The sequence below is a fragment of the Hyla sarda genome, chromosome 12 (assembly GCF_029499605.1).
Source record: "Hyla sarda isolate aHylSar1 chromosome 12, aHylSar1.hap1, whole genome shotgun sequence".
Taxonomy (NCBI): Eukaryota; Metazoa; Chordata; class Amphibia; order Anura; family Hylidae; genus Hyla; species Hyla sarda.
The window spans coordinates 29,588,868-29,615,190 of NC_079200.1; the positions used below are offsets into that span (position 1 = coordinate 29,588,868).

At 44.2% G+C, this 26,323-nt stretch overlaps 1 long non-coding RNA gene across 2 annotated transcripts in view; it reads left to right on the plus strand.

Annotated features, from left to right (window-relative positions):
• Nucleotides 1–5,388: 5,388 nt before the first annotated feature.
• LOC130296891 (uncharacterized) overlaps nucleotides 5,389–26,323 on the plus strand; it is a 40,654-nt gene continuing 19,719 nt past the window's right edge. The window contains exon 1 of one of the 2 annotated variants that reach the window (XR_008849331.1): nucleotides 5,389–5,712. This is a non-coding gene — a long non-coding RNA (uncharacterized LOC130296891). The remainder of the gene's footprint in view (nucleotides 5,713–26,323) is intronic. The other variant, XR_008849332.1, reaches the window with a different exon arrangement.

Genomic DNA, 26,323 nt, shown 5'->3' on the forward strand with positions numbered 1-26,323 from the left:
TAATAGGAGGAGATATAGGGGGTTATATAGAGTAATAGGAGGAGATATAGGGATAATATATAGAGTAATAGGAGGAGATATAGAGAGGTTATATGGAGTAATAGGAGGAGATATAGAGAGGCTATATAGAGTAATAGGAGGGGATATAAAGGAGGTTATATAGAGTAATAGGAGGAGATATAGAGAGGTTATATAGAGTAATAGGAGGAGATATAGGGATCATATAAAGAGTAATAGGAGGAATAGAGAGGTTATATGGAGTAAAAGGAGGAGATATAGAGAGGTTATATGAAGTAATAGGAGGAGATATAGGGGGGTTATATAGAGTAATAGGAGGAGATATAGAAGAGGCTATATGGAGTAATAGTAGGAGATATAGGGAGGTTATATGGAGTAATAGGAGGAGATATAGGGGGGTTATATAGAGTAATAGGAGGAGATATAGAGAGATTATATGGAGTAATAGGAGGAGATATAGGGAGGTTATATGGAGTAATAGGAGGAGATATAGGGATAATATATAGAGTAATAGGAGGAGATATAGAGAGGTTATATGGAGTAAAAGGAGGAGATATAGAGGAGGTTATATAGAGTAATAGGAGGAGATATAGAGGAGGTAATATAGAGTAATAGGAGGAGATATAGGGGGTTATATAGAGTAATAGGAGGAGATATAACGAGGTTATATGGAGTAATAGGAGGAGATATAGGAAGAATATAAAGAGTAATAGGAGGAGATATAGGGGGGTTATATAGAGTAATAGGAGGAGATATTGGGGGTTATATAGAGTAATAGGAGGAGATATTGGGGGTTATATAGAGTAATAGGAGGAGATATAGGGGGTTATATAGAGTAATAGGAGGAGATATAGGGAGAATATAGAGAGTAATAGTAGTAGATATAGGGAGGTTATATAGAGTAATAGGAGGAGATAAAGGGGGTTATATAGAGTAATAGGAGGAGATATAGGGAGGTTATATGGAGTAATAGGAGGAGATATAGGGAGAATATAGAGAGTAATAGTAGTAGATATAGAGAGGTTATATAGAGTAATAGGAGGAGATATAGGTAGGTTATATAGAGTAATAGGAGGAGATATAGAGAGGTTATATGGAGTAATAGGAGGAGATATAGGGAGGTTATATGGAGTAATAGGAGGAGATATAGGGATAATATATAGAGTAATAGGAGGAGATATAGAGAGGTTATATAGAGTAATAGGAGGAGATATAGGGGGTTATATAGAGTAATAGGAGGACATATAACGAGGTTATATGGAGTAATAGGAGGAGATATAGGGAGAATATAAAGAGTAATAGGAGGAGATATAGGGGGGTTATATAGAGTAATAGGAGGAGATATAGGGGGTTATATAGAGTAATAGGAGGAGATATAGGGGTGTTATATAGAGTAATAGGAGGAGATATAGAGAGGTTATATGGAGTAAAAGGAGGAGATATAGAGGAGGTTATATAGAGTAATAGGAGGAGATATAGAGGAGGTAATATAGAGTAATAGGAGGAGATATAGGGGGTTATATAGAGTAATAGGAGGAGATATAACGAGGTTATATGGAGTAATAGGAGGAGATATAGGGAGAATATAAAGAGTAATAGGAGGAGATATAGGGGGGTTATATAGAGTAATAGGAGGAGATATTGGGGGTTATATAGAGTAATAGGAGGAGATATAGGGAGAATATAGAGAGTAATAGTAGTAGATATAGGGAGGTTATATAGAGTAATAGGAGGAGATATAGGGGGGTTATATAGAGTAATAGGAGGAGATATAGGGGGTTATATAGAGTAATAGGAGGAGATATAGGTAGGTTATATAGAGTAATAGGAGGAGATATAGAGAGGTTATATGGAGTAATAGGAGGAGATATAGGGAGGTTATATGGAGTAATAGGAGGAGATATAGGGATAATATATAGAGTAATAGGAGGAGATATAGAGAGGTTATATGGAGTAAAAGGAGGAGATATAGAGAGGTTATATAGAGTAATAGGAGGAGATATAGGGGGTTATATAGAGTAATAGGAGTAGATATAACGAGGTTATATGGAGTAATAGGAGGAGATATAGGGAGAATATAAAGAGTAATAGGAGGAGATATAGGGGGGTTATATAGAGTAATAGGAGGAGATATAGGGGGTTATATAGAGTAATAGGAGGAGATATAGGGGTGTTATATAGAGTAATAGGAGTAGATATAGGGGGTTATATAGAGTAATAGGAGGAGATATAGGGAGAATATAGAGAGTAATAGTAGGAGATATAGGGAGGTTATATAGAGTAATAGGAGGAGATATAGGGTGAATATATAGAGTAATAGGAGGAGATATAGGGAGGTTATATAGAGTAATAGGAGGAGATAAAGGGGGGTTATATAGAGTAATAGGAGGAGATATAGGGGGGTTATATGGAGTAATAGGAGGAGATATAGGGGGTTATATAGAGTAATAGGAAGAGATATAGGAGAGGTTATATGGAGTAATAGGAGGAGATATAGGGGAGGTTATATAGAGTAATAGGAGGAGATAGAGAGGTTATATGGAGTAATAGGAGGAGATATAGGGGGTTATATAGAGTAATAGGAGGAGATATAGGGGAGGTTATATAGAGTAATAGGAGGAGATATAGAGAGGTTAAACGGAGTAATAGGAGGAGATATAGGGAGGTTATATGGTGTAATAGGAGGAGATATAGGGGGGTTATATGGAGTAATAGAAGGAGATATAGGGGGTTATATAGAGTAATAGGAGGAGATATAGGGGGGTAATATGGAGTAATAGGAGGAGATATAGGGGGTTATATAGTGTAATAGGAGGAGATATAGGGGGTTATATAGAGTAATAGGAGGAGATATAGGGGGTTATATAGAGTAATATGAGGAGATATAGGGGGTTATATAGAGTAATAGGAGGAGATATAGGGGGGTTATATAGAGTAATAGGAGGAGATATAGGAGAGGTTATATGGAGTAATAGGAGGAGATATAGGGAGGTTATATGGAGTAATAGGATCAGATATAGGGAGGTTATATAGAGTAATAGAAGGATATATAGGGGGTTATATAGAGTAATAGGAGGAGATATAGGGAGGTTATATAGAGTAATAGGAGGAGATATAGGGGGGGTTATATAGAGTAATAGGAGGAGATATAGAGAGGTTATATGGAGTAATAGGAGGAGATATAGGGGGTTATATGGAGTAATAGGAGGAGATATAGGAGAGGTTATATGGAGTAATAGGAGGAGATATAGGGAGAATATAAAGAGTAATAGGAGGAGATATAGGGGGGTTATATAGAGTAATAGGAGGAGATATAGGGGGTTATATAGAGTAATAGGAGGAGATATAGGGGTGTTATATAGAGTAATAGGAGTAGATATAGGGGGTTATATAGAGTAATAGGAGGAGATATAGGGAGAATATAGAGAGTAATAGGAGGAGATATAGGGAGGTTATATAGAGTAATAGGAGGAGATATAGGGTGAATATATAAAGTAATAGGAGGAGATATAGGGAGGTTATATAGAGTAATAGGAGGAGATAAAGGGGGGTTATATGGAGTAATAGGAGGAGATATAGGGGGTTATATAGAGTAATAGGAAGAGATATAGGAGAGGTTATATGGAGTAATAGGAGGAGATATAGGGGGGTTATATAGTGTAATAGGAAGAGATATAGGGGAGGTTATATAGAGTAATAGGAGGAGATAGAGAGGTTATATGGAGTAATAGGAGGAGATATAGGGGGTTATATAGAGTAATAGGAGGAGATATAGGGGAGGTTATATAGAGTAATAGGAGGATATATAGGGAGGTTATATAGAGTAATAGGAGGAGATATAGAGAGGTTATATGGAGTAATAGGAGGAGATATAGGGGGTTATATAGAGTAATAGGAGGAGATATAGGGGAGGTTATATAGAGTAATAGGAGGAGATATAGGGAGGTTATATAGAGTAATAGGAGGAGATATAGAGAGGTTATATGGAGTAATAGGAGGAGATATAGGGGGGTTATATGGAGTAATAGAAGGAGATATAGGGGGTTATATAGAGTAATAGGAGGAGATATAGGGGGGTAATATGGAGTAATAGGAGGAGATATAGGGGGTTATATAGAGTAATAGGAGGAGATATAGGGAGGTTATATGGTGTAATAGGAGGAGATATAGGGGGGTTATATGGAGTAATAGAAGGAGATATAGGGGGTTATATAGAGTAATAGGAGGAGATATAGGGGGGTAATATGGAGTAATAGGAGGAGATATAGGGGGTTATATAGAGTAATAGGAGGAGATATAGGGGGTTATATAGAGTAATAGGAGGAGATATAGGGGGGGTTATATAGAGTAATAGGAGGAGATATAGGGGGTTATATAGAGTAATAGGAGGAGATATAGGGGGGTAATATGGAGTAATAGGAGGAGATATAGGGGGGTTATATAGAATAATAGGAGGAGATATAGGGAGGTTATATGGTGTAATAGGAGGAGATATAGGGGGGTTATATGGAGTAATAGAAGGAGATATAGGGGGTTATATAGTGTAATAGGAGGAGATATAGGGGGGTTATATGGAGTAATAGGAGGAGATATAGGGGGTTATATAGAGTAATAGGAGGAGATATAGGGGGTTATGTCCTTATGTAAAGCACACTGCGGGAGATTTATCAAAACTTGTACAGAGGAAAAGTTGACCAGTTGCCTATAGCAACCAATCAGATCACTGCTTTCATTTTTTAAAAGGCCTCTGAAAAACAAAATAAGTGACTGGTTGCTATTGGCAACGGGTCCACTTTTCCTCAGCATAGGTCTTGATGAATCTCCCCCACTCTTCCTAATATACCCTCCAGCCTATCCTTGTACAGTTCTCAAACCCGCCCTGCTTGCTATCAGCCATATTGTCCCTCACAAAACAGTTTCTGTCACCGTCCTCCTGTCTGATGTCCCTGGACGTCTGTCATACCTTGTGCACCCGTCATAGAGAGTGAAATGCAACATCAGGTTACACAATCGATCGCTTTTTTTTTTAAATTAAATTCGGGAGTTGCAGTTAGCTGCTAACTGCAAATCCCAGCATGTCCTGATACAGCCTGTGGCTCAGCAGCTGCCCCAAACGAAAACTACAAATCCCAGCATGTTGGACTATATCAGTGGTCTCCAACCTGCGGACCTCCAGATGTTGCAAAACTACAACTCCCAGCATTCCCGGACAGCCAACGGCTGTCCGGGCATGCTGGGAGTTGTAGTTTTGCAACATCTGGAGGTCCGCAGGTTGAAGACCATTGGACTATATAGTAGTGTGGTGGCCCAGTACAGGAGTTGCACCCCTGTACCTTGCTTCCCTGTCAGGCAGACTCCATTCAGTGACCCCTGGGCCCCCCTTTACTTATGTTCCATAAGTAATACTAAGTGCCTATGTTATTCAATGTAATGTACATATATTGTTATATGCCTTTAAATAATGTTGCTAAGTGTTGTAACCAAGGAAGGTACCAGTGACCATGTGACCTACAGGCTGACCTATGGGACCCCTCCAGAGTCTCCCCCATATAAACCCTGGGAGGAGCTAGCTAGTCAGTTCTGCGCACGCTGAGGAACAGTCAGGTCCGGAGAGAGTGTCTGGTGTCCTGAGGAGGCCCAAAGTCTACCACGCAGCCACAAGTCTACTGCCCCACAGGTGAACGTCAAAACCTGGTAAGCTACAAACGGGGTGAAGTCTGTCTAGTCAGCACCAGTCAACTCAGTCAAGATTTATCTGTGTCAAGTCAGCGTGGTCCTGCAACAAATTGTCCAAGTCCACTACAAGTCCCAGCGAGCCCTGAGGTCTCTGAAGTCACTGGTCACCTCCTTGAGCCTGGCTTAGCTGTTAAAGGGGTACTCCGCCCCTAGACATCTTATCCCCTATCCAAAGGATAGGGGATAAGATGTCAGATCGCCGGGGTCCCGCTGCTGGGGACCCCGGGGATCGCCGCTGCGGCACCCCGCTATCATTACTGCACAGAGCGAGATCGCTCTGCACGTAATGACGGGCAATACAGGGGCCGGAGCATCGTTACGTCACGGCTCCGCCCCTCGTGATGTCACGGCCCGCCCCCGTCAATACAAGTCTATGGGAAGGGGGCGTGGTGGTCGTCACGCCCCCTGCCATAGACTTGCATTAAGGGGACGGGCCGTGATGTCATGAGGGGCGGAGCCATTACGTCACGCTGCTCCGGTCCCTGTATCGCCCGTCATTACATTACGCACAGAGCAAACTCGCTCTGTGCAGTAATGATGGTGGGGTGCCGCAGCGGCGATCCCCAGGGTCCCCAGCAGCGGGACCGTGGCGATCTAACATCTTATTCCCTATCCTTTGGATAGGGGATAAGATGCCAGGGGCAGAATACCCCTTTAAGACTGTTACACCTGTCTGACTCAACAAAGCTGCTGTTGTTCCGTAACTTGGCGTCAGAGTCATTATTTGCCCCCGTGCCTAGCCCAGGATCCAGCGGTATACCTTCGGGTGGGGAAGAAGTTAAACCAGGCCCTGGCATCACAAACACAAGGGGTTAATGCCATCTGCCCCTAGGGCAGTGATGGCGAACCTTTTTGAGCCCGAGTGCCCAAACCGTAATGCATGCCAACTTTTTTCCCCTCAAAGTGCCAGCACAGCAATTAAATCACAATACTGAGGTTTAAGTTTAGAGAAAACAACTCATATAGTTGCCATAACTCATTAACATCTTTTGTTTTAAAAGAAGAACACAACATCAGAGTTCAATGATCCAAACTTGTTTTTTTTTTTATTGATAGTTTATAGTTCCCCCACATTAGGTTGTAGTTCCCCCACATTAGATTGGCAGCACAGTTCCCCCAAATTAGGTGCAGTATAAGTCCCCCCCCACATTAGGTTGTTGTTCCCCCCACACTAGGTGTAGTATAGTTCCCCACATTAGGTGCAGTATAGCTCCCCACATTAGGTGCAGTATAGTTCCCCCACATTAGGTGCAGTACAGTTCCCCCACATTAGGTTGGCAGTACAGTTTCCCCACATTAGGTGCAGTAGGTGCAGTACAGTTCCCCCACATTAGGTGCAATACAGTTCCCCCACATTAGGTGCAATACAGTTCCCCACATTATGTGCAGTATAGTTCCCACACATTGGGTGCAGTACAGTTCCCACACATTGGGTGCAGTATAGTTCTCCACATTAGGTGCAGTATAGCTCCCACATTAGGTGCAGTATGTTCCCCCACATTAGGTGCAGTATAGTTCCCCACATTAGGTGCAGTATAGTTCCCCCACATTAGGTGCAGTATAGTTCCCCAAATTGGGTGCAGTATAGCTCCCCCAAATTAGGTGCAGTACAGTTCCTCCACATTAGGTGCAGTATAGTTCCCCACATTAGGAGCAGTATAGCTCCCCACATTAGGAGCAGTATAGTTCCCCCACATTAGGTGCAGTATAGTTCCCCGCATTAGGTGCAGTATAGTTCCCCCACATTAGGTGCAGTATAGTTCCTCACATTAGGTGCAGTATAGTTCCCCACATTAGGTGCGGTATAGTTCCCTCACATTAGGTGCAGTATAGTTCCCCCACATTAGGTGCAATACAGTTCCCCACATTAGGTGCAGTATAATTCCCACACATTGGGTGCAGTACAGTTCCCACACATTGGGTGCAGTATAGTTCTCCACATTAGGTGCAGTATAGCTCCCACATTAGGTGCAGTATGTTCCCCCACATTAGGTGCAGTATAGTTCCCCACATTAGGTGCAGTATAGTTCCCCCACATTAGGTGCAGTATAGTTCCCCAAATTCGGTGCAGTATAGCTCCCCCAAATTAGGTGCAGTACAGTTCCTCCACATTAGGTGCAGTATAGCTCCCCACATTAGGTGCAGTATAGTTCCCCCACATTAGGTGCAGTATAGTTCCCCCACATTAGGTGCAGTATAGTTCCCCCACATTAGGTGCAGTATAGTCCCCACACATTAGGTGCAGTATAGTTCCCCCACATTAGGTGCAGTATAGTTCCTCCACATTAGGTGCAGTACAGTTCCCCCACATTAGGTGCAGTACAGTTCCCCCACATTAGGTGCAGTATAGTTCCCCACATTATGTGCAGTACAGTTCCCCCACATTAGGTGCAGTACAGTTCTCCACATTAGGTGCAGTATAGTTCCTCACATTAGGTGCAGTATAGTTCCCCACATTAGGTGCAGTATAGTTCCCTCACATTAGGTGCAGTATAGTTCCCCCACATTAGATTGGCAGTACCTTTCCCCTACATTAGGTGTGCAGTACAGTTCCTCTACATTAGGTGCAGTATAGTTCCCCACATTAGGTGCAGTATAGTTCCCCCACATTAGGTGCAGTATAGTTCCCCCACATTAGGTGAAGTATAGTTCCCCCACATTAGGTGTAATATAGTTAACCCACATTAGGTGCAGTATAGTTCCCCCACATTAGGTGCAGTATAGTTCCCCTACATTAGGTGTGCAGTACAGTTCCCCCACATTAGGTGCAGTATAGTTCCCCACATTAGGTGCAGTGTAGTTCCACCACATTAGGTGCAGTATAGTTCCCCCACATTAGGTGCAGTATAGTTGCCCCACATTAGGTGCAGTATAGTTCCCCCACATTAGGTGCAGTATAGTTCCCCCACATTAGGTTGGCAGTAAAGTTCCCCCAAATTAGGTGTGCAGTACAGTTCCTCCACATTAGGTGCAGTATAGTTCCCCACATTAGGTGCAGTACAGTTCCCCTACATTAGGTGCAGTATAGTTCCCCACATTAGGTGCAGTATAGTTCCCCCACATTAGGTGCAGTATAGTTCCCCCACATTAGGTGAAGTATAGTTCCCCCACATTAGGTGTAATATAGTTAACCCACATTAGGTGCAGTATAGTTCCCCCACATTAGGTGCAGTATAGTTCCCCTACATTAGGTGTGCAGTACAGTTCCCCCACATTAGGTGCAGTATAGTTCCCCACATTAGGTGTAGTGTAGTTCCACCACATTAGGTGCAGTATAGTTCCCCCACATTAGGTGCAGTATAGTTGCCCCACATTAGGTGCAGTATAGTTCCCCCACATTAGGTGCAGTATAGTTCCCCCACATTAGGTTGGCAGTAAAGTTCCCCCAAATTAGGTGTGCAGTACAGTTCCTCCACATTAGGTGCAGTATAGTTCCCCACATTAGGTGCAGTATAGTTCCCCACATTAGGTTCAGTACAGTTCCCCCACAGACATACAGTCTTCAGCCATATACAGTTTATGGCTGGAGGCTGTATGCCTGTGTACTGCCCCACTTCAGTGTTCCGACCACCGCTTCTCCGGTCTGGGGTCACAATCACAAAAATGCCATAGCAGTAGGTCCCGGGACCGGTGGTCGGAACACTGAAGATGATGTACATACAGGTAACTTACCATGTGCGCGCGCGTCCTCCTACCCACTGCTCCGCTCTGCTGTTGCTATGGGCGCACGCATGGGACGTCAGTGACGTCCCTTCGTCCACTACCTCACGGCGGCCCGGACATGCTGTTGGCTGTCCGGACATGCTGGGAGTTGTAGTTTTTCAACAGCTTGAGGCACTCTGGTTGGAAAACACTGGTATAGGTTATGGTGCAACATTCCGGGAGTTGGAGGATTGCTTGGATAAATTCCGGCCATTGCATTGCCGGTATTTTCAATACTGGCTGTACCGGTAAAATACAGGCCAGGTGGCAACCCTATTCACAATGGATTTTTAACAAAGAAAACAATTTTATTTTATATAAAAATCCAGGACAGATAGATAGGTAGAGGACAGTTCAGTAGTGCTGATTTGTTAATGTATTTTTTTATTTTATCTGTGTGAGTATATGGGATAGCACCTGCGACATTAGTGAGATTTTAAAGGGGTACTCCGGGTACTTTATTTATTTTTATTTTTTTTAAATCAACTGGTGCCAGAAAGTTAAACAGATTTGTAAATTACTTCTATAAAAAAATCTTAATCCTTGTAGTACTTATTAGCTGCTGAATACTACAAAGGAAATTCTTTTCTTTTTGGAACACAGTGCTCTCTGCTAAATCACGAACACAGTGCTCTCTGCTGACATCTCTGTCCATTTTAGGAACTGTCCAGAGCAGCATATGTTTGCAATGGGGATTTTCTCCTACTCTGGGCAGTTCCTAAAATGGACAGAGATGTCAGCAGAGAGCTCTGTGGTCATGATGTCAGCAGAGAGCTCTGTGTTCAAAAAAGAAAAGAATTTCCTTTGCAGCATTCAATAGCTAATAAGTACTAGAAGGATTAAGATTTTTTAATAGAAGTCATTTACAAATCTGTTTAACTTTCTGGCCCCAGTTGATAAAAAAAAAAAAAAAAAAGAGTACCCCTTTAAGAAGTTATTGAAGCAGACAAAGGAACGCACAGGAAATCCTAGAGCAGTGGTCTTCAACCTGCGGACCTCCAGATGTTGCAAAACTACAACTCCCAGCATGCCCGGACAGCCAACGGCTGTCCGGGCATGCTGGGAGTTGTAGTTTTGCAACATCTGGCTTTCCGGGCATGCTGGAAGTTGTAGTTTGCAACATCTGGAGGTCCGCAGGTTGGAGACCACTGTCCTAGAGCATCGCATGTTTTCTGGATGTTCATTCTACGCGCCCAGATGTTTCCTATAGTCAGTAATGGTTCAGGGCTGCAGTGCGTGCATTTTGTGCCAAATAAATTCTGTATTCTTTATGTATAGACACCATACAAGCTGCAACAAGCATCACGGTTCTTCAGCTGGGAGGGAACATAGGCCGATTAACCCTTCGGTTTTCCGGGGATGTTTTGCAGACGTGTAGTCTGGCAGCACACAATGGCTTAGTGCATTTTGGGTTAACCCAACCTACACCTACGCACCCAGATCCTCTCCATACACAAACCATGCTTACCACTCCCTCCTTTTCCCGCCACTATAATAACTATTCACAGATAGGCCAACGCCCGCACAAGGAGAGGTTCAAACTCCAGGTAAACATGTTGTGTTGTAACAGCACATCAGGACTCGCAGGCCCCAACCTGCTCCAGCTGCTTACACCATGTCCTCCTGGAGATGAAAGCTGCATAAAGCAACTCTTATCTTCTCCTTTCTTCTCCTACCGGCAGCTGCACTAGTGCTGCCTTCTCGAAACTTCCTTGTAACGTAATGTATTCAGAGTGGAGATTCTATACCTTGGCCGGTGCCCAAAGTCTTTGGAAAAACCTCTGTGCATCCAAAGCTGGAAAGAAAAATTGGGCATATTGGATTTTAACCTTTATGATCCTTTGTCTTCTGCAAAAAAAAAAAAAAGTGCCGCTCATCCCCTTCCTTATTGATATTCAGTGTATGTGAGATGAGCATCTATGGCATTATTGGGAAAGGTAGCTGCCATGAAACTATGTGCAGAAAAGGAAAAAAAAAAGGGGAACAAAGGGGGCGCTATCTAAGTGCCGTAAATGATGATAATTGCAACGGATGTACAAGATGCACGTCCAAAAATTGTGGGTTTGAGTAAAAGTGTGAATTAACACACTCACCTTCTAGTGTTGGGCAAGCTCAGGCACAACACTGATGTAAGCTTTCTGAGTGCTTGCACTCTATATATTCTCCTCTAGGCTGCCGAGCATCTGTCCCGATACTCCGTGGTGTCGGTCTGGTCGATAGTGGATGCTGGATAACCTCGGCAAGGTGCTTGTCCAGTCCTGGTGAAGATGGTGATGCTTCTCTAAGGCGCCTCCGGATACGTGGATGTTCCAACATCTGACACAGGTAAGGGTTAAAGAAGAAAGGTGCGGGAACAATTGGAAGTTTTAAAAGGCTTTATTCAGACGACGCGTTTCGCAAGGGGTCCCTTGCTTCATCAGGTCATGACCTGATAGAACGTATCTTTTAACAAAGAGCGCATGCTCTCGAAACGCATCAAGATTGCACATACCTTGTGAATTGTGTGTTGCCATGCTGTTCCTATAGAGGATCTAATAAAGCTGTGGATTTCGTCAAGTGCTGGATCATTTTGTTTTCTTTCTTCAGAGATCCATAATGCAGCATCCGTTCACATGCATCGCTGCTTGCTTCCAAAAACAGTGCCCTACCTGCCCACAGGATAGGTGGGGTATTACATCTTAGCTCCATTCAGTTATGAACAGGTGGGGCATTGTTTCTGAACAAAAGCAGCTATGTTTTCAATTCTTAGTTTTATGGAGGTATTCCATCCATTTAAAATGTATCACCTATTTATTGGATAGGAGATAAGTTCCTGATTACGAGGGTGGGGTCCTAACTCTGGGACTTCACACGTTATCGAAAACGGGAAGCCTATTCTTCCTGATGAAAGGAGCGGTAGGTTGGCACTCGTTCAATTCGTTCTTTATGGCTCTATCTCTGGCAACTCCATAAAGAGTGAATATAGCACGTGCCAACCCACTGCTAAATTGAGCAGAAAGAGTCAGGTGCCCACTCTTGAGATTGCGGAGGGTCCCACAAGGTCATGTACACAGGATCCCCCATGATCAGAAACTTATTCTCTATCTTATGGCTAGTGTATAGAGTATTAAAGGAGATATCCAGTGATGAAAAACATATCCCCTATCCTAAGGATAGGGGATAAGTGTAAGATAACGGGGGGTCCGACCGCTGGGGCCCCCGCGATCTCCTGTACGGGGCCACAGCAGCCCACGTGAAGTGGAGTGTTGACCCCCGCACGAAGCGGCGGCTGACACGCCCCCTTAATACAACTCTATGGCAGGGCCGGAGCGCTGCCTTCGGCAATCTCCGACTTTGCCATAGCGATGTATTGAGGGGGCGTGTTGGCCGCCGCTTCGTGCTGGACATCTTTAAGTAAGGGACCCCCCCGTTGGACTCCTGTTCACCCATGCTACAACCCAGTGTTTTGGGTTTGGTGTGCGTGACGGTTTTCCTTTAAAGTCCTTTAACCTTTCCTGGTAAGTTTTATCTTGTAGTCCATGTACTAGTTTAGTATCTTCTCTGAACTCTCTTCAATGTATCTATATCCTTCTGGAGATACGGTCTCTAGAAATGCGCATGATACTTCAAGTGAGGTCTCACCAGTGTTCTGTACAGTGGCAAGAGCACTTTCCTCTACTGCTAATAACTCTACCTACACACCCATGAGCACTTCCCTCTACTGCTAATACCTCTACCTACACACCCATGAGCACTTACCTCTACTTCTAATACCTCTCCCTACACACCCATGAGCATGTCCCCACTCTACTAGTAATTCCTCTCCCTATGCACCCATGAGCAATTCCCTCTTTCTACTCCTAATAACTCTACCTTTACACCCCTGAGCACTTCCCTCTACTGCTAATACCTCTCCCTATACACCCAATCATTCTGCTACCATTTCCTGCTGCTCTATCATATTGTCTGCCTACTTTTAATTTCTGAAATAATAACCCCTAAATCCCTTTCTTTAGATACTGAGGTTAGTACTGTATCACATATTCTTTATTCAGCTCTTGGGTATTTATCCCCAGGTGCATTATCTTGCACTTATTTTGCAATATCACTGATAAAGATATTATGCAATGTCTACTGCACCTCCGCCATCTATTATTTTAGTCACCCAATCAAAAAAATCTAAGATTAGTTTGACATGATCTCCCTGAAGTAAACCCATGCTGTTTCTCATCTTGTAATGCATGTTATTTTAGATGTACCACAATCCTATCCTTTGGTTTCCATTAATTTCCACTATTGATGTTAGGCTCACTGGCCTATAGTTGCCTGCTTCCTCCCTCCTGTCTTTCTTATGAATTCACACAACATTTGCTAATTTCCAATCTTCCGGGACAACTCCTATTACCAGTGATTGGTTAAATCAATCTGGTAACAGTTTTGCTAGTACACCGCTAAGCTCTGTTAATAACTTTGGGTGTATCCCATCAGGCCCCTGTGTCTTATTTGTCTTAACTTGCAAAAGACACATGCATTAACAGATTCAACAGTCTTTCTCCCTAACTGAGGTCCTTTTCCTTCATTTTCTTCTGTGAAAACTGAACAGAAGTATTGATTGAGGCAGTCAGCTAGTCCCTTATCTTCTTCTACATACCTTACTTACTTTGTTTTTAATTTAGTTATTCCTTGTTTTAATTTCCTTTTTTATTTATATATCGGAAAAATGTCTTATCCATTTTTTCACTGACTAAACTAGTTTCTCTTCTGCCTGTGCTTTAGAAGATTACAAAACAGTAATACTAGCCTATGTTCTTCTGAGGAGTAAACAGACTGTGTGATTCCAACCTAAGGGTACGTTATCACGAGCGGACCCACAGTGTATTTTACGCTGCAGATCCGCCGCTGAAGGACCCCTGCATGGTGGCTTTACATGTGCCTGCTCGGAGCAGCAATATGCCGCTACGAGCAGACACACAAATAATGTGCGAGTCGCAGCGCGCATTCGCAGTATACTCGCACATCGCGGCAGCTCTCGGTTTAGCTCATGGATCAGGGGGAGCGGCTGCAACATGTGCGAGTAAATTGCGCATGCGCAGCAACTCGCACATCGCAGTGTGCCTGCTCGTAGCGGCGTATTGCCGCTCATAAAATGCACATGTAAAGCCACCAGGCAGCGGTCCTTCAGCGGCAGATCTGCAGTGTAAATTACGCTGTGGGTCCGCCTGTGTGAACGTACCATTATGGCAGACCATTTGTTGCAGATTTTCCATGGATTTTCCAAGGAATTTCCATGCAGATGATCTGCAGCAATGAAATACATGATATATGGAAGAAAAACACATAGAATCTGGAAATGTTACTGATTTATTGAAAATTTTTACCATGAAAATGGCGAAGTCAAAATCAGCAAAAAATCTTCAGTGTTGCGGGTTTAGCTGATGAAATGCTGTGGATGTGCAGCAAAATCTAATGCAAATTTTGTAAGACTTTTTATAATTTAAAATTACCTTGCATAATCCAAATCGAGGCCTACGGTGGGAAATCTGCAATAGATCTGCAGATTTTCTTCTTCAGATTTTAGTGCAGAGTATGCGGTCTATATTGGTTTATATTGCATGGGCAGTGAGATAAAAACTTACACCTGGAAAACTCCTTTATTGGCATTTTCTAATATTTAAATTAAAGCAGCCCAAAAATTGAAATTATGATGTGCAAAAATGTATTTGTTTGGTAGCGTTTACCTTAGGTGCAGCTGGTAGCAGTCATACCATGCAATGAGGCTTCCATACAGGGCATTACTTAGCTCTGCAGGAACAGACTAACATCTGGTGCCCTCTAGTGTTTCATAAAAAGTCCGCACAAGGGAACATCTAGGCCAGAAGTAATTCTTTTTATTTTTATTTTTTTTGTATTTTGGCAAATGTGAAAGTATGTACTGTTCTTCATCATAGACACATGCTGCCTTCCATGATTTATACAGTCTGAAAGACTTTTCTTTTTTAAGGGAAATCTTTCAGATGCCATATAAGCTCTATACTGCTGTCTAAAAGCTGTTAGGGCAAGGAGACACATGGTACCTTTCATATATTGGTCTGTACTTCTATAACACAGAAAAAGGCCTTATTCTCTGGTGCCAAAAAATACTTTTCCAAGTCCCTAAAGTGCTGAGGATTGGTACCCACCCTATCTCCACTCGCATCACTGACTGACAGTCAGCTGAAAGTCGAGCCCTGTGTCCAAATCTCCTTTATGCGCTGTGCATACAAACTGTTCCCAGTGGTGAAATATGGAAACAGGGCTCGGCTTCCAGCTGACTGTCAATCAGGGATAGGAGAAGAGCGAGAAGTCATTTTGGACCTCGGCACTCTGTGACACTTGGCAACAGAGAATAAAAGCATTTTTCTATGTTATGGTAGCACAGACAGATATATGAAAGGTACCATATGTCTCCTTGTCCTAACAGCATCCAACAGTGTCAGCAGTTTGGGACATGAATTGCAGCTGACAGATTCCCTTTAATTACATTTTTTTGTGGCTTTGTGACAAATAGGATATGAACAACAGATGGATACATTTCTCAATTTTTTTTAAGTTGTTTTCCTGTTTAGAGTGTTTTGAAACATAATTCCGAATCCAGAATATATGAGGCTGCCGCAGTATATGAGGGGTGATCTGAACTGTTTCTCATAGGCATACATAGATCAACCTTAGCATCTGTAATACAGAATTATAGGGACGGGTGTATCTGTGAAGCACTAACAACCATTCATAATATACGGAGGGCTGAAATTTGTCATATGAAATCTACTCTGGATAAGGGCGTCTTCTCAAAGAGGTGGTCTTTTGGAGAGGTTTTCACATTATTACATTTACATGGGTGGGTCATTTGCCAGGACCCCTGCCAATCAAAAGAACGATGACCCCTTGTGCCCCTTGTGAATAGGGCAGCTATGGAACTAACAGAGACAGGCGATAAATAAACTTAAATGGGCACTGTCAGATACGAAAACTTTTGATATGTTGTAAAGCATGTATAACCAAAAGGTTTTGGAATTGCTTTCATTAGATAATGTTCAGTATTTCATAGTGAAAAATCCAGTCAAACATCTGCCCCCCCTGCCTGCTTGAACACATACTAGTCCTGCTGTGTCCATGCATCATCACCTATGACATGGACACACTTCCTTGATTGACAGCTGTGAGCGCAGGGCTCAGAGCTGGAGGAAAAATCCTCCCACTGTCCGCTTGTGTCCCGCTACTGTCAGTGAGGACAAGCTGGGAGTTGTAGTTTTGTTAATGCTAGGGGAAATGTGAGCAGACAGCATACTGAGGGAGGGGGCGGAGACCTGCACAATGAGGCCACGCCCCCTCCCTTTGAGAGGAATTCAGACTAGTGAGCTAAATTAAAAGTGTAATAAAAAAATAAATAAAGGCGCTAGACATAAAAGTTAGATGTACATGGTCAGGATTAGGTACTGAGTGATATATTAAAACAAAATTGTTGGATCTGACGGGTGCGCTTTAATCACAAAAATATCATCATAAAGGACCTCTTTAGGTCATAGTGACATCATAGCAATAATTCCCCTGCACAGGACCCCTCTATGAGTAGAGAGCTACCTAGTGGCCCCGCCTATCCGTCATGGAATTCTACACTTCTACTGTCTGGCTGGACTCCAAGGCCAAACATTTCTCTAAATGGTTTGTATGCAATTTGACATTTTTGGTATATAAAAACTTAAAGGGTGCATTCACATCACATTTTTTACCGTATACAGTATACGGTTTTCAATAAGAAAAAAATTAATTGACATCTCATACAAAACCATATACAACTAGATGTATTCGGTTGTGTATGGCTTGTACGTTTTTTTTCCTGTGTGCAAAACCGTGGTCTACTACGGTTTTGGGCACAGGACTGTCTGGTTTTGGGATGACACAAAATGGCACAAACGTATGTATTTTACTGCTCAATGCGTTTTGCATACGGTTTTTATAACATTGCACTCGCATAACGCATTGTGCATTAAAAATACATACGGGAAACAAACAACTGATATAGCAACATTATGCCATAAATGTCATGCGAATGAGACTTAAAGCGGTATCCCCAAAGGATAGGGGATAAGATGTCTGATCGCTGGGGTCCCGCTGGGTTTCGGTGGCAGTGGTCGTGATGTCACACCACACCCACTCCATGCATGTCTATGGGAGAGGGCATGACGGCAGTCACGCCCCCTCCCATAGACATGCATGCATTGGGCGTGACGTGATGTCACAACTAGAGATGAACGAACTTCCAGTAATTCGATTCGTCACAAACTTCTCGGCTCGGCGTTTGCGGACTTTAGCCTGCATAAATGAGTTCAGCTTTCAGGTGCTCCGGTGGGCTGGAAAAGGTGGATACGGTCCTAAGAGAGAGTCTCCAGCCCACCGGAGCACCTGAAAGCTGAACTCATTTATGCAGGCTAAAGTCATCAACCACCGACCCGAGAAGTTCGTGACGAATCGAATTACTGGAAGTTCGCTCATCTCTAGCCACAACCACTGCCACCGTAATGCAGTGCCGGGTACTGCACGGATCAGACATCTTATCCCCTAGCCTTAGAATAGGGGATAAGATATCTAGCGGCGGAGTTCCCCTTTAAAGGAGTAGTCCAGTGGTGACTCAGTGGTTAACAACTTATCCCCTATCCTAAGGATAGGGGATAAGTTGCAGATCGCGGGGGGTCTGACCGCTGGGGCCCCCTGCGATCTCCTGTAAGGAGCCCCGACAGCCCGCTGGAAGGGGGCGTGTCGACCTCCGCACGAGGCGTCGGCCGACACGCCCCCTCAATACAACTCTATGGCAGAGCCGAAGCGCTACCTTCGGCAATCTCCGGCTCTGCCATAGAGATGTATTGAGGGGGCGTGTCGGCCGCCGCCTCGTGCGGGGGTCGACACCCGCTATCTGGGCGGAGAGCCGGGGCCCCGTACAGAGAGATCGCAGGGGGCCCCAGCAGTCGGACCCCCGCGATCTCAAACTTATCCCCTATCCTTAGGATAGGGGATAAGTTTTTCACCACTGGACTACCCCTTTAAGAGCAAATACAAAAATCCCCAACCTTGTAATTCCTTAGGCCAGTGTCACAGATGTCAGTTCAGGTCCTCAATTCTGTGGTCAGGACAGAAGTACAGAAGGGTTAAAGTGTTACTGTCGTAAAAAAAAAAAAATGAATAAAAAAAAAATAAAAAAAATACAACTTTTGAAATACTGTATCAGAGACCTGTGGAAAGTTTTGATCATTTGGTGTCTGGGTGCTGAGACCCCCCACGGATCACTAGAATGAGTGTGGAGAAGTTGGCGCTCAGCTGAGCAATTCTTTCTTTGTATTAATAATAAGTCTATGAAGGCAATCTTCTGCAGCGAGGAGGGGGCGGCGGGTAGAGAGGGAGCATTTTGCTGAGTGCTTCTACTCTAGTGATCGGTGAGGTTCCAAGTACCCCAACCCGACCATGTATGGGGTCAGAGCAATAATTTGTTGTTTTCTGATAATATATACCGTATGAGCCGGTCCATGCACATTACTTTTATGAGTGTGTCAGGAACTGTATCAAAATTGCAAAACTGTCAAACTTTTTTATTTATTATTATATAAATATATTATGAACAGAACATCTCAAATTGTACTTAAAAGTTAAACTTTTCTTCTGCCAGGTTCAGGCACAGAAGAACCAGTTACCATGGCAATGCACAGAGAAAGCTAGCATTTGGGAGAGTGGGTGAGAGTGTAGGTGGCAGGCTTCCTGCAAGCTGGGCTCCCTATTAGCTCGGCAGACGATGATGGAGGGTGACATGAAGCAGTCTGGGGTACTGTGATGGCAGACCACCATTCATACTGTACCAGGCGTACACCTGGCGAGTATCTGATAGTGGGGCAGTCATTAACCCCTTTCTATTCTTTTTCTTCTGTTCTTTGTACCATATTGCAAATGTTTTCCTGGAAATACATAGTGCATCAATTTACTTAAATATTTTTATTGTAGATTAAACAAGCCATTAAAGGGTACTAACGTGCTGACAACTTATCCCCTACCTAAAGTCTCTAAAAGTCTCGCCCCCTGCCATAGACTTACATTGAGGGGGCGGAGCGTGATGTCACATGGGGGCGGGGCCATGATGTCACGATACTCCGGCCCCGTGATCGGCAGTCATCAGACACGGAGCGATGTTCGCTCCGGGGCCTGATGAGAGCGGGGTGCTGCATGCGAGATCGCGGGTGTCCCCAGCGGCAGGACCCCCCGCGATCAGGCAACTTATCCACTATCCTTTAGGTAGGGGATAAGTTGTCAGCACGGTAGTACCCCTTTAAAGGGGTACTTCACTGGAAAACATTATTTTTTTTTTTTTAATCAACTGGTGCCAGAAAGTTAAACAGATTTGTAAATCACTTCTGTTAAAAAATCTTAATCCTTCCAGTGCTGCTGTTAGGATCCACAGGAAGTTCTTTTCCTTTTCTATTTCCTTTCTGCCTGACCACAGTGCTCTCTTCTGATACCTCTGTCCATTTTAGGAACTGTCCAGAGCAGGATAGATTTTCTATGGGGATTTGCTCCTACTCTGGACAGTTCCTAAAATGGACAGAGGTGTCAGCAGAGAACACTGTGGTCAGGCAGAAAGTAAATAGAAAAGGAAAAGAACTTCCTGTGGATCATACAGCATCTGATAAGTACTGGAAGAATTAAGATTTTCTTATTAATAGAAGTAATTTACAAATCTGTTTACCTTTCTGGCACCAGTTGATTTAAAAAAAAAAAAAATGTTTTCCAGTGGAGTACCCCTTTAACCTCCCGCATGTAACTCCTGTGTGTAAACAATATGGCCGCCAGTCATGTCATCCAATGATTCTAGCTCTGTGAATGTTCAATGCCATCACCTACTCTTCACTGACTCACTTTACTAATGCCCATATTATTTCCATACAGTTTTAGGCAATACTAAGGTGGAAAATGACAAAAAATTCTTAAAGAGTACCTGTCACCAAACTAAACCTTTAATATATTGTTCCTTAAGTAATTATAAGACACTTTGCTATTTACTTGCTGTTATAATTCCCAACCTTTATACAGTCATGGCCGTAAATGTTGGCACCCCTGAAATTTTTCAATTAAAATGAAAACTCCAAAAATGAGCTGGACAAAATTATTGGCACCCTTAACTTAATGTTTGGTTGCAAACCCTTTGGAAAAAATAACTGATATCAGTCACTCACTATAACCATCAATAAGCTTCTTACACCTCTCAGCCGGAATGTTGGACCACTCTTCCTTTGTAAACTGCTCCAGGTCTCTCTTTTTGGAAGGCGCCTTTTCCCAACAGCATTTTTATGATCTCTCCACAGGTGATCAATGGGATTTAGATCTGGACTCATTGCTGCCACTTCAGAACTCTCCAGCGCTTTGTTGCCATCCATTTCTGGGGGCTTTTTGATGTATGTTTGGGATCATTGTCCTGCTGGAAGACCCAAGGTCTCGGACGCAAAACCCAGCTTTCTGACACTGTACTGTACAGTGCGACCCAAAATCCATTGGTAATCGTCAGATTTCATGATGCCTTGTACACATTCAAGGCCCCCAGTGCCAGAGGCAGCAAAACAACCCCAAAACATCATTGACCCTCCACCATATTTCACTGTAGGTACTGTGTTCTTTTCTTTGTAGGCCTCATTCTGTTTTTGGTAAACAGCAGAAGGATGTGCTTTACCAAAAAGCTCTATCTTGGTCTCATCTGTCCACAAGATGTTTTCCCAGAAGGATTTTGGTTACTCAAGTTCATTTTGGCAAAATGTTGTCTTGCTTTTTTATGACTCTTTGTCAGCAGTGGGGTCCTCTTGGGTCTCCTGTCATAGCGTTTCATTTAATTTAAATGTCGAAAAATAGTTCACGCTGACACTGATGCTCCCTGAGCCTGCAGGACAGCTTGAATATCTTTGGAACTTGTTTGGGGCTGCTTATCTACCATCTGGACTATTCTGCGTTGACAGTTCTCTTCTCCTCTTTCTGTTGTTCGTGTTTAGTGTGGCACACACAGACACACAATGCAAAGACTAAGTGAACTTCTCTCCTTTTTATCTGCTTTCAGGTGTGATTTTTATATTGCCCACACCTGTTACTTGCCCCAGGTGAGTTTAAATGAGCATCACCATGCTTTAAACCATCTTATTTTTCTTACATTTTGAAAGGGTGCCAATAATTTTGTCCAGCCCATTTTTGGAGTTTGGTGACATTATGTCCAATTTGCTTTTTTTCCTCCCTTTTTTGGTTTAGTTCCAATACACATAAAGGGAATAAACATGTGTATAGCAAAACATGTGTTACTGCAATCCTTTTCTGTGAGAAATACTTAATTTCCTTGAAAAATTTCAGGGGTGCCAATATTTACGGCCATGACTGTATGTTTAATGTGATTGAAAAAAACGCCCACTAGGTGGCTCTGTTCTGTTCCTTGAACAAGTCAGTTAGTTTGGTCTCCTCCCAGCCTGGCAGGAGACCAAACTCAGTAAGTGGGTGTGGGGCATGGCAAGGCACAGCTCTCGCAGGCTTCAGTGATGTTGCGCCTGCTGGGGAATCTCCGCTTTTTCCTGCCGGGAGCTCACACAATGTGAGCAGGGGGAAAGGTATGATACAGAGCTATTTAAAGCTCGGAAACATTTTTTAAGGGCAGGAGGAGTGTTAGGAGTAGTTACGGAATATAAACTGAGTTTGTTTAGAAAATATGGTTTGATGACAGGTACTCTTTAACCCCTTAAAGACACAGCCCATTTTTTGCATTTTTGTTTTTTCCTCCTCGCCTTCTAAAATTCATAACTCTTTAATATTTCCATTTCCAGACCCATATAAGGGCTTGTTTTTTGCGTGACCAGATGTACTTTGTAATGACATCACTCATTTTACCCTTAAATTTATGTAAAATCAGAAACTGGAGTGATTTTCCCAAGCAATCAATCACAGCTCATGTTTTATATTTTATGGTGCTCTGGTAAAATGAAAGCTTAGCTGTGATTGGTTGCTTGGGAAAATCACTCCAGTTTCTGTCTCAGACAGATTGATAAATCAGGGCCAGTATGTTTAAAATTGCCCTATTTTGACCACCTCTGACTTTCTTATTTTTCCATATTCAGGGATGTGTGAGGGCTCATTTTTTGCATGATGATCTGTAGTTTGTTTTGGTACCACATTTGCGTATATATGACTTTTTGATAGTTTTTTATAAAAAAAAATTGCAGTTTGATGTGACAAAAAATCAGACATTTTTTAGTAGTTTTTTTTACATTAACGCTGTTCGCCATGCGGGATCATTAACATTATATATTTGTAGTTCGTACATTTACGCACGCGGTGATACCAAATATGTTTATTATTTATCGTATTTTTATGCTTTTTTTGTATTAATATAGGGAAAAGGGGTGATTTAAAACTTTGTTGGGGGAGGGGATTTTTCACTTAGCACTGATCAGTATTATCAGCGATCTTCTGCTCTGGTCTGCTGAAAGGCAGATGAGTACAGAAGATCCCGGGAGACAGATGGAGGTAGGTAATGGGACCTCCGTCCGCCATCTTGGCTGATCTGATCCCTGCATCAGTGCCGCAGGCGATCAGATCAGCCATTATAAATGCCGCACTGCCGCAGATGCCATGATCTGTATTGATCACAGCATCTGAGGGGTTAATGGCAGACATCAGCGCGATCGCTGATGTCCGCCATTACCGGCGGGTGCTGACAGCTGCCGGGAATGAAGCGAGCGCATCTCCTGCGCTCGCATCACAGCCGTGCCGAAAATGTACGGCGCTGTGCGCTATGTGACACTATGCAGCGCCGTACATTTACGGCACATGTCGTTAAGGGGCTAGTATGAACATACAATGCTAAATACAAACATCCAGCCATTAGATTGAAATTCCCAAAAGAGTCCCGGTCAAAGCATTGCCCCCTACACTCTGAGCCTTACCATACAGATGCCAGAAACCTCACCACACACCTCCGATCTGTGCAGCAGCAATCTCCTTCCCTCCCTTCCTTATTTCACAGATCACAGTTTGCTGGGTTCATACCGCAGAATCTTCAGCCTGAAAAATTCTGTCCGAAGATTCTGGAAGCGGCCTGCGCTGACTGATTCATAGACGACAATGTATTCTGTGCAGATTTTTTCAAAAGAGCAAACAAGATCAGTCTTTCGGCGGTGGAATTACACTTTACACTGTGGAAAACTACCTTTACAAAAGTCTTAATGATCTCCCAATGACTGAATGTAATGTTAACTATTCATTGATTCTTCTGATTCTCTCTGCATACTTTGACACTGTAGGTCACACACTCCTCCTTAGTTTGCTCCGCTCTTTAGGCCCTAGGGACTCTTCTCCCTCTCTGACTGCTTGTTCAGCGTATTAATTACGGACTCTACTTACTTCTTCCCCTTGTTGTTGAGGTTCCTCAGGGATCAGATGAAGGTCCTCTTTTATCTCTCAAACCATCAGCCCATCTGTTTTTTTGTTTTGTTTTTTTGTATCATCTTTATGCTAAAGAAACCTAGTTATATACCTCTTCCCTTGACATTACCTCTGCCTTACCAGGAAACACCGATTGCCTTCCATGGTTTCTCAGCAGAACATTGCTCTGCCTCTGCTGGCTTGTCTCCTACCCAAAATGACCCTGATGCTAACTCTTCCCCAGGTCAATGACATGATAGTTACATAGTTCATTAGGTTGAAAAAAAGACCAGAATCCATCAAATTTAACCTATGTCCCTATTGTGTTGATCCAGAAGAAGGGGAAAAACCCTCATGAGGCTGATGCCAATTGCCCCATACCGGGGGGGGGGGGGGGGGGGGGATTCCTTCACAATTCCAATTCTCCAAATAAATCCCTGGATCAGCGTTCTATCCCCACAAATCTAGTTACCATAGCCTGTAACGTTTTTACTCTCCAGAATTCAGAGTTCACCATGACCACCTTCTCTGGCAGAGAGTTCCATAGTCTCATTTCTCTTACAGTAAAGAATCCCCATCTGTGCTGGTGTAGAGACTTTCTTTCCGATAGACATACAGGATGGCCCTTTGTTATACACACAGTCCTGAGTATAAATAGGTCATGGGAGAGATCTCTGTACTCAGGGCTGCCATCAGAAATTTCAGGGCCCCTTACACAGCTCAAGGCAGAGTGCAGTGCTGTATAACATGGAGATACATGGAGGGGGGGTGCCGGACGCGGCTTCCTGCGGGGTACAGACGTCAGCTACCAGCAAACTGCCGGGGCCCCGTGCAGGAGATCGCGGGGGTCCCAGCGCTCGGACCTCCCTGCGATCTATAACTTATCCCCTATCCTTGGAAAACTATAAGCAAAAAGGCGCCTACAACAACTATATGGGCCGGTGCACAACTTGCCACTACATAGTTGTTGTACGCCCATTTCTGCTGCTAATTGTTGCCCCCAATGCTGTATCAATGTGCAGCGGTGGCTGTGCGCAGGGGTGTAGCTAGAAACCACAGGGCCCCGATGATGCAAAAAGTTACCTCAGGGCTCCCTGCCTCCCCCCCCCCCCCCCAGGGCCCAGGCATTTTAGAATAAGCAGCCCATTTTTTGGGACATCCCTGCGGGCTGCTCAGTAGCGGATCGGGGCCCCCCGATAGCCCGGCCGCGGCCACTTTAAAACAGTGACCAGCGGCGGCTCCTGTGGGCCCGCCCCGGACTCCTCCTGCTTTTTCTATATTTCATTTTTCCTTACCTGGCCGCGCTCGGCAGGGTCATGTGGGCTGTGACGAGTGACGTCTCCTGCGGCTCCTCTGCACGGCGTCAGGGGCGTCACTCATCATTTCCTGCAGGGCACAGTTTTCTTCATTACACCCCAGCCCTGCAGGAAATGACGAGTGACATCCCTGACGCTGTGCAGAGGAGACGTCACTTTCACAGCCCACAAGACCCAAAGCATCACCTGACCCTGCCGAGGGGGAGGAAGAGGGGGGAGCAATGATGGGGGGGGAATGATTGGCAGGGGGGAATGATGAGCGGGGGGGTAATGATGGGGGGGGGGGGTTAATGATGAGCCGGGGGGGGGGGTTAATAATGAGCAGGGGGGGGGTTAATGATGAGCAGGGGGGTTAATGATGAGCAGGGGGGGTTAATGATGAGCAGGGGGGGGGTAATGATGAGCAGGGGGGGTAATAATGAGCAGGAGGGAATGATGAGCAAGGGGGGGAATGATGAGCAGGGGGGGGAGAATGATGAGCAGTGGGGGAGAATGATGAGCAGGGGGGTAAAGATGAGCAGGGGGGGTAATAATGAGCAGGGGGGTAATGATGAGCAGGGGGGTAATGATGAGCAGGGGGGGTAATAATGAGCAGGGGGGGGTAATGATGAGCAGGGGGGGTAATAATGAGCAGGGGGGGTAATGATGAGCAGGGGGGGTAATGATGAGCAGGGGGGGTAATAATGAACAGGGGGGTAATGATGAGCAGGGGGGTAATGATGAGCAGGGGGGATGATGAACAGGGGGGGGGTAATGATGAGCAGAGGGGGTAATGATGAGCAGAGGGGGTAATGATGAGCAGAGGGGGTAATGATGAGCAGGGGGGATGATGAGCAGGGGGGATGATGAGCAGGGGGGATGATGAGCAGGTGGGGGGTAATGATGAGCAGGGGGATGATGAGCAGGGGGGGATGATGAGCAGGGGGGGTGATGAGCAGGGGGGGGGTAATGATGAGCAGGGGGGATGATGAGCAGGGGGTTAATGATGAGCAGGGGGTTAATGATGAGCAGGGGGGATGATGAGCAGGGGGGGTAGTGATGAGCAGGGGGAGAATGATGAGCAGGGGGTAATGATGAGCAGGGGGTTAATGATGAGCAGGGGGGGTAAT